Source organism: Grus americana, chromosome 2, assembly GCF_028858705.1.
Source record: "Grus americana isolate bGruAme1 chromosome 2, bGruAme1.mat, whole genome shotgun sequence".
NCBI classification, from domain to species: Eukaryota; Metazoa; Chordata; class Aves; order Gruiformes; family Gruidae; genus Grus; species Grus americana.
The window spans coordinates 118869477-118877888 of NC_072853.1; the positions used below are offsets into that span (position 1 = coordinate 118869477).

Below are 8412 nucleotides of genomic sequence, written 5' to 3' on the forward strand. Positions count from 1 at the left end.
GAGGGCGCCGCGCTGTCCAAATAACACCCCCAGGGTGTCGGAGGGTCGGCACAGCCGGCGGGAGCCGCGCGTTTTCACCGAGGAGAGCGGGCCCAGCGGTAGCGGCGCGGGTGGGTGCTGGAGGAGGGCGGTACGGGGGCGTTTGGAAGCTGGGGCAGGCAGAGATCTCGAGTGCTGCCTTTGGAGAAGCGCTGTTTAGCGGAAGACGTGACTGCGGACCTCAGCTGTGGTAAGGGAAACTTGGCTAGCCGGCAACATTAGCTGCGACACGCCGGTAAAAGTAGCGGCTACTGGAAAGTTAGCGAGATGTCCCCCATTAAGGGGGAGCAAAGTGTCCCATGCGCAACCCACCCTAAGAATCGATTTTTTAAATAAAAGTGAAACGTTACTTCTCTGTCGCGAATGTTGAAATGTCTCTATTGGCAGTAAAAGGCAGGGATTCACGTGTTGCTGCAATTACGGATCTGTCACCTACATCACGCTTGCTTTCTGCTGACTCAGCCCAGCATAGCTCAAACAGGCAAAACAGGCAATCTGCAAGGCTGGCTGGTCTGAAGACCGAGAAGGAATATTCAACCCATGTTCTCATTTTCCCCTTTCTTCTGCCACTTGTTCCAGACAGCTAAGGCTGTAAGCCTGCTATTTTCTTATTACATAAATCCCGAGGTGATGATACCATAAAAAGGAGTGGTAAAAGTGCGTTTAAAATTGTGTAAAAGGGTTTGGTCTCATGTTGTAGCAAACCACGAGTTTTGCTGTAAAGTAAAGCCCGTGATCCCTTCCTACTGCAAGTGTACTATATTAGGTAGAGCTATCTTCTTTGTCATCTGATGAACGTCTAAAGTGGTGGCATAAGAGGAAAAGGGTAGAGCCTGGGAAATCAGTCTTAACTGCTCCTGTCGCCACTGGGAGGGGCAGCTCCTGCAATATTAACAGTCCCCGTATACAATCCAGAGATGCTGTGCCAACAGCAGCTGGGCCCTCCTGGGCACTGCTGTAGGGAAGGAGGCAATGGAGTTGTCGTCCTTCTGCAGCTTCTAGTCACCTTCAGTAGGGCCCAAGTAGTTAGCCTTCAGAGCCTTGCTGGGTTGCTTCTATTAGAAACCTTTGCTATATTCTCAGAAAGTGAATGTATACGGTAACTGTTCCTTGCTGCACTTCTGCTTCCCCGCACTGAATAAACACCCAGCTCACTTTCTCATAGCTCAATCAAAACCAAATAGAAGTTGACTTAATTTCGCATTTAAAAAAAAAGGATTTTTACCAAAAACGAATACTAGAAGTAAGCTGTCCTGCCTTGCTCAAGTTCCTCACTGCTTTTTTTTCCCCGGGTTTTATTGCCCACATACACTTGTAAGCATTTGGTCTCTTAACCTGAGTCAGCCTTGCACTAACTGCATTTTCCTGTCCCAGGGAAAACCTCCACCCTCACAAGCTTAGATTCTGATCAGTCTTAACATATATTCAGCTGGGCAGTTGCCTCCCTTTGTTTCCAACATCAAGACCTTATGGAGTATAGTTAGCCTACACATCATTACAAGATACATGACTGTCTATATATGGAAGGTGGAAGCCATCAATGCCTTCCAGCGTAACACTCATAAACACGGAAAGGGTGTGAACAGGGAAGGGCAAAAACTGCAGCTATGAGATCATAGTTCTACTTTGGAGCCACGGTGACCTTTAGATGGCTGTTGCTTAACAAATGCAACGACTGATATTTTGCATTCCTAAACTGTCCACCAACACAGAACAGATATTTCACTGTGTCTTAGAACAGGTTACCAGAACTTCAAACATACAAGTGATTTGCTTCTTTCCCACAGATTTCTGAATAAATCAGCACTCTTCGGAAGGCTTTGTTCTGATTATTACAATTATAATATTATAAGCAGTAATGACTTGTCTCCTTGTTACCTCTGAGTAGTTAAATACTATTTCCCAATTTAGAGATGAGGAAGCCACATAGTAGTTGTCAGTGAAGGGGCATAATCTACATCTTCTGACTCAGAGTCCTGTGCTTTAAACAGACCATACTTCCTTCTTCAACAAATTTATGATAGTGTGTAAGGGAACCACTTTAAAACAGATTTCCCCTAAAATGTTTGAAGTAATGCAGCATAGACAAGTTACAGCCATATTTAAGCATTACCAAGGTCACCAATATATTTTAATATAGACAGATCATTAGAAGTCCCCAGTTTTCCTCTTTTTCCTAAACGACCATTGTGTATATGTAGAGCACTGCAATTTTGCAAAAGCATTTCAAAAGTTAAATTTGCTTTCAGTATGCAAACTGGCTTTTCTTCATGCTTCACGGGTTTTGTCTACAATTTTTAGACAGAAAACTTTTCACTGAACTCTGATGTTCTATTTTATGCTTGCTTTCTGTTCACAAATTCTGTATACAGGTACCTCATTGAGGCAAGATTTTATTCTGCATTTGCTGTATTTTATTCTGTAGATTTTGATCACACTGCTTTATCCATAGTGTAAGAGTTGCCCTGTAGCAATAGCACTAATTGGCAAACAGGTGCTATACTAAACAAATAAAAAATCAGTAAAAGGAAGTGATAAGGGACCTAATTATTCATTTCATTAAATCTGATGGTCCTCTTGCCTAAAGCTTCATTTAATCACTCCAATCCTACCCTATTTTGATACTCCTAACATAATCTTTTGGTGACATAGGGTAAGACCAAATCGTTTATCACCATTATCTTGTGACCATGAGTTTCAGGAATGATTATCGTCAGTTAACAAAATGAGAGAATGCAGAAAGCAGATTGTATGTCAGAAGAAGGTCTGCTTGGATCCAAATAACCCATCTAGTCTCACTGCCCATTTAGAAGAAAACGTAAAATTCTCATGACCTGCGAATGAAATTTCTCCCTAACAGCCCATAATCAAAAGCACGACGAAGAATTCCTACAATTTCCTTCAAATTTGACACGCCTTTGCCTTTTGTTTCCAAGTTTAGAGGAAATATTAATCCTATTTTCCTCAATTTTAATTTGTATTTATTAGAGTTTTATATTTCTCCTAGGTGAGGAAGGACCTGAACCAGAAGATACCTTGATGGCAAACTCAGCTGGGCAGGGGTCGTGCCTATTTTTGGGCTTGTAGAGCCGTGTTCACAAGAATGCTCAATACACCATCCTCCCTGCTATTCTAATGCTAGATGAGAAAAACACATCATCAGTCTAAATTCCAGGTGAGATACAAGTCAGGATAAAGAAATGAGAGGCTAGAGAAAGGGGAAAACAGGTCTAAATCAATACTGTTGATACACTTAAGGTAGACACTTGTGTATAATGGTAATTATAACCAAGCTGCCTTTCAACCACCAGCTGAGTAAGGATAGGGACTATGTCTGATTTTTGCATGAGGAGAGGGTGCTGGCAGAATGGTCTAGAGTAAGAAGGGCATCACGTGCATAGCTAGTGGCATCAAAAAGAACCTTGTAGATGAAATAAATGGCAAGCAGGAGCAGAAGTGGGGATCGGAGAAGGCTAAAGAGAAGATAGAGGTGATGTAATACAAACTTAGATGACATATGAATGAGAGATTATGCAAGGCATGCAAATTGTTGACCTAGGTAAATAATTTTGCCTGCTGCATTGTAGATGGACTAGAGCAGAGCAAACAGGGAATCCAACCAGCATTAGTGCAATATTTTCCAGATATGGTTACAAGAACATTAGCTATTAGGCCAATTACAGTGCAGCCTAGAATTTTCCTAAAGTCTCAGCAGGCTTCAGAAATATGCGATATTACTGATGACATAATGATAGTGCCTGTGCTTGTTACTCAAATATACCACATAAACAGGAAGAAACAGCTCTTCACTGGCACACATCATGGTTTGTAGTAGTGGGTCTTCATAATAAGCACCAAAAGTATTGCTAAAGTTTTTTCATATATCCTGTTAAAAATCTGTGGTAAAATTATGTCCCACTCAAAAGGATATATAAGATTTTTAAAAATGTTACTGTTTTTTACTGCCTATAATAGCACCGGGGTTTTAGAAGATCTACAAAGCAGAACAGCTTGTAGAAGCCAGCAGCAGCTTTCAGTTCAGTATGAAGTAGCCGAGAGGCTATTATGTGTTTCCCAAAAGCTGAAGATCAGGATTAGTGCAAGATATACAAGTACAAACATATAAAATGCTTCTTTACAATGCATTGAATAAAACTGCTTGCTATTTAGCTATTATCACCGTAGTCCTGTATACTGTATATTAGGATACAGTCACCTTCTGTCTCCAGATACACACTCTCTACTTCAAAAGAGGCAATGTTTTCATAAGTAATTATCCTGATACAAGGTAACGCATAAATGTGCAGTTCTATAGATAAACTGATTCAAGTCAGGTGACTCGTAACCCCCAAAATGGGCACTTTGCTCTGAAAGTGTGAGGATATAAATTCACACCCTATTGGTTATGAGGCAACTCTGCATAAGAAGAGGTGGACGTAATAGAGAATATCGTTGTCATTTGATCCTGGGCAGATTGCACAGCTATTTACTGAATCCAACTTTGCATATAAGTTTCTGAAAAATCCAAAGTCATGCATGAGTATGTGGCTTAGATTTTGGCATGATAACTCCGTAAGTGACACATTTTGGTGCACTGTTTTGGTGTGCAGTTTGAAAAAAGTTCAGATCCTTCCTCTGGAAGCTTGTTGAAAAAAGGAAAAAGGTTCGTTCTACCTTTGTTCAGTGCTGACCTGTTGATGTTACTTAGTAAATCATTAATTCTACTTTACATATATAAACTATGGAGTTTTAATTCATTTTAACCCTTAGGAATGGAAAACAAAGTACCTGTCATATTGCATTAAAAGAAGATGAAAAATCAAACATCTGCTTTTCATGATAACGGACTAAATTTTGCCTTACACCGCACTTATTCTTGCTACGAACATTTCCTTGAACTGTCATAGGATTTCAGAAGCCCCAACAGGAGATGGGTAGCATTCTATTGTTATCACATCTTTAATTAAGAGTTAAAAGAAGAAATTATTAATGACCTTGAAACACCAGTTCTTGCAATATATCCTTCCCCTGATGATGTTGTGTTTTTACTGCTTCTAATTTAAAAATAATAAACAATTGAAACTTAACTATGTGATTCTTTATTAATTCCAGAAGAGAGAAGAGTTTTTGCTTTTACAAATTGCTCTTACAAGCTTGGCTAATTAAGCTACCCCTTAAGAATTGAAAGTTAGAAAGTTTTCACTTAAATTCTCTATTACTAAATAATGTAAATATATCAATAATGGAAAGTAACAAAATAGATGAAAGATAACTGGATAACTTTGAAACTCTTAATTTTTGCAATATGGGATATACCTAAAGCAATGGCTTTATTTTATTCACTTTAAAACATTGCTTGCTTTATTTAAAGCATTGTATTTCACATTTTATAATTTTGTTCAAATATGTCATCAATGCAATCCAAGTATTTTTTGCACCAAAGGACAGAGTAGTCTTCAAAGAAGCAGAAATTAATATTTGTCCTTTGTTGGCATTTTACAATATGTAATTAAATTTTACATTGGTTTTGCCTGTATATTCAATGCAAGAAAAATACCTTTTCCTGTTTGTTACATTACAATTACAAGGCTTGACTAGAAAACTCCATATATAATTTGACAACTACTAAGTTTATTCCATTGAAGATATAAAAGAAATTATATCTGGTTGATTGAGGAAGATCCTTCATAACTTATCATTGACTTAGCATTTATTTCAATAGTATTTTTAATTTGAAGTATTTCTTATCCCAAAATATCTTGTAAAATATTCAAATAGAAATTGTTTCATGTAGCTTGAAATAGGTCTGGATGGAAGTAGGTAATTAGGTAGTCGGTAATTACACAGCATAATGCTTGCTAGCATAGAAAGATCAATTCCTGCTGCATGGAACAAACAGAACGGTAAATAAGATCCCAACAGAGACACCTTCACTTGGTAAAGTTCACTAAAAACTACTGCGGAAATTCAGTTCTCTCCTTCAGCGGACTCTGTTTATGGCAAGCAAGAAGTTTACACCACTAAGCAATCCTCTCTATTGACAGTGCAGTATTTTATTGTCAGCATTTCAGGTGGAGAATAGCCTGTAGTGAGTAACATCTGTCCTTCGGCTGGGGGCATGCGCCTCTACTTGTGTGCCTGTAGCAGTGGCTGCCCAAATGTGCAGCGCAGCTCTTTGCTCGTTGCTAGGTTATTTGCCACCTACTCAGTAGTTCAGATAAACAATGAGACACTGTGCTCTGCCTACTCTGTAAAGTGACATTGAGGAGTTTTGAAGCTAGGTGAATTGAAAGCCAGACGTACTTTTGAGCATGCTCATATGGGATGATCCTCCGCATCCCCATCTGCGCGTATTGCCATGTAGACGGAATCTATTACGTAGAAAGCAGCTTACGCTCAGGGAAGAATTTACCATTACGTGCTGGACGGAGCAGAATAACACTGCTGGAGCAGTATAAGGAGACAACAGTAGGGGTTTTAGGTCCGAGGGGGATGACAGGCATGTAAGGAGGAAAGTAAGAACCTAATTTAAAAGCTGTAAATTCAAGGTTTCTCCTTCTCCCAATGTGGGAATTGAATGAATCGTTCCCCAGGAACGCAGTCCAGGAAGAAAAGCTGTGGTCCTCCTTCTGTGGAAGAAACCCACTCTGGTGCACAACAGTCTGAGACTTTACAAAAAATGGAAAGATCAAGCAAATGATAGAAGACTTTGAGATCAGAGTTGCTCCATGGTCCCTGCAGGGAGAGATTTATGATTTTTCCCAGTTCAAAACATCTCCTTAACACAGGCACTGAGAGGCTTACAAAAAGCTACCTCTAATAACAATATAGGGAATCCACTTCTGAAAGCAGCGAAGATCCTCATGTCCTGCTGTTAAACTTGTCCATAATAGGAGGTTTTTATCTTACACATTCCAAACATAATAAATCAGAACAAAGTTTCTCTGTTACATAATGTAACAAATGCCAGTACAAGCAGATCTTTTGCAAAGTTTGGTCTGACCACAAAAATTTGGGGATAAAGAAATGGCGACGGGAGTTGCCGACAACACCGCCAGAGGATTCCTCCTAAAAATGCTTGCTTTGCAATGTTCAAAGGAGAGATGATAGACAAACTTGCACTGACACAGTCTGCAAAAAGTGAGATGCAAAAAATGTGGTTTAATCTTCTATTTCATCATTCTCCTGGCTGTATATGAATGTATGTGGTGCAAGCAGGCCACAAAATCCAGCATTAGCAGTGTGCTTTTGCACAAAAGAGGGAAAGAGAGTGTGATTTGATCAAGGGCATTTTTACAATACATGCCTTTTTCTGATATTTTTAATTTTTTTTTTTCATCAAAGGAGATAACTGTGCCTCAAGTTGCTTCTAATTGTGGTAGGACATCCATAGGACATCCCAGAGTCTGACTCAGACATTAAAGAGGAGAGTTTGAGGGACACTGGATGAGCCAGTTTGTGTTACGAGACTGCACTTTAGTCGACACATTTGTGAAAGTTATATAAATTAGGGCAGATTTCAATTCACTATTTGTCATATATGATTCATCCTGGCATGAAGTATCTGGACACAGCTTGACTAATGCCAGTACCTAATATGCTACTGTAAGGAATTTTGCGTGCATTGTGTTCTGCAAGCTCAGGAGATTATCCCTGATACTTACTTCATGAATTCTCAGGTTGCTCTGCCTGACGTTCCCTCTGAAGTTCCAGGAAGTTCCTACTGTTATATACACAGATTGAAATTTTTGTAATGAGTCAGTTTTAAGGGGGGAAAAAAAGTCCATTTTCTTAACTGATATTTTCTTTTGTGGAATCAGACATCCAGCTGATTTGTATATGCAACATTTCTTCCATTCACTCTGACTGGTATAAACTGTAACATTATGTTCCTTTCAAACTAGTAAGCCTAGCAACTTAACACTGTTTCCTTTCCTTTCAGATAGTGAGATGTTGACATACTAGTAAGATATTTCAAGGAATACGAGATAGTATATTCCTGCTTCAAATATTATGTTCAAATTAATGCTCAATACTATCCATTCTCCATGCAAGCATTGGCAGGCTTATCAGCGGTCACGTTTACAGTTGGGAGGCACTACCTACAAACTACTTAGCTAGGAGTTTGATGATGAGTAGGCATAATTGACATTAAATTGTCCTTGGAATCACTCTAGGACAGCAAGTGAATTCCACAAAGTAAAAAACAAAGACTAACCACTTCTTTACCGATAGAATCCTTCATGCTTCTGTAACTCTGACAACACTGGATGTCCATGTGTCTGTCCACTTTCGGGCTCGTGTTTTTGTGTATCCTTTCTGTATTCCTATATCTACATTTGTTTCTAGCATCTGCTTCCTCCACTTTTCACA

The 8412-nt window shown here is 39.3% G+C and overlaps 1 long non-coding RNA gene across 1 annotated transcript; it reads left to right on the forward strand.

Moving 5' to 3' along the window:
* Positions 1-5103, forward strand: LOC129202151 (uncharacterized). The gene is made up of 3 exons (XR_008575632.1): positions 1-229; positions 3047-3214; positions 4810-5103. It is a non-coding gene; the product is annotated as an uncharacterized LOC129202151 (long non-coding RNA).
* The last annotated feature ends 3309 nt before the right edge of the window (positions 5104-8412 follow it).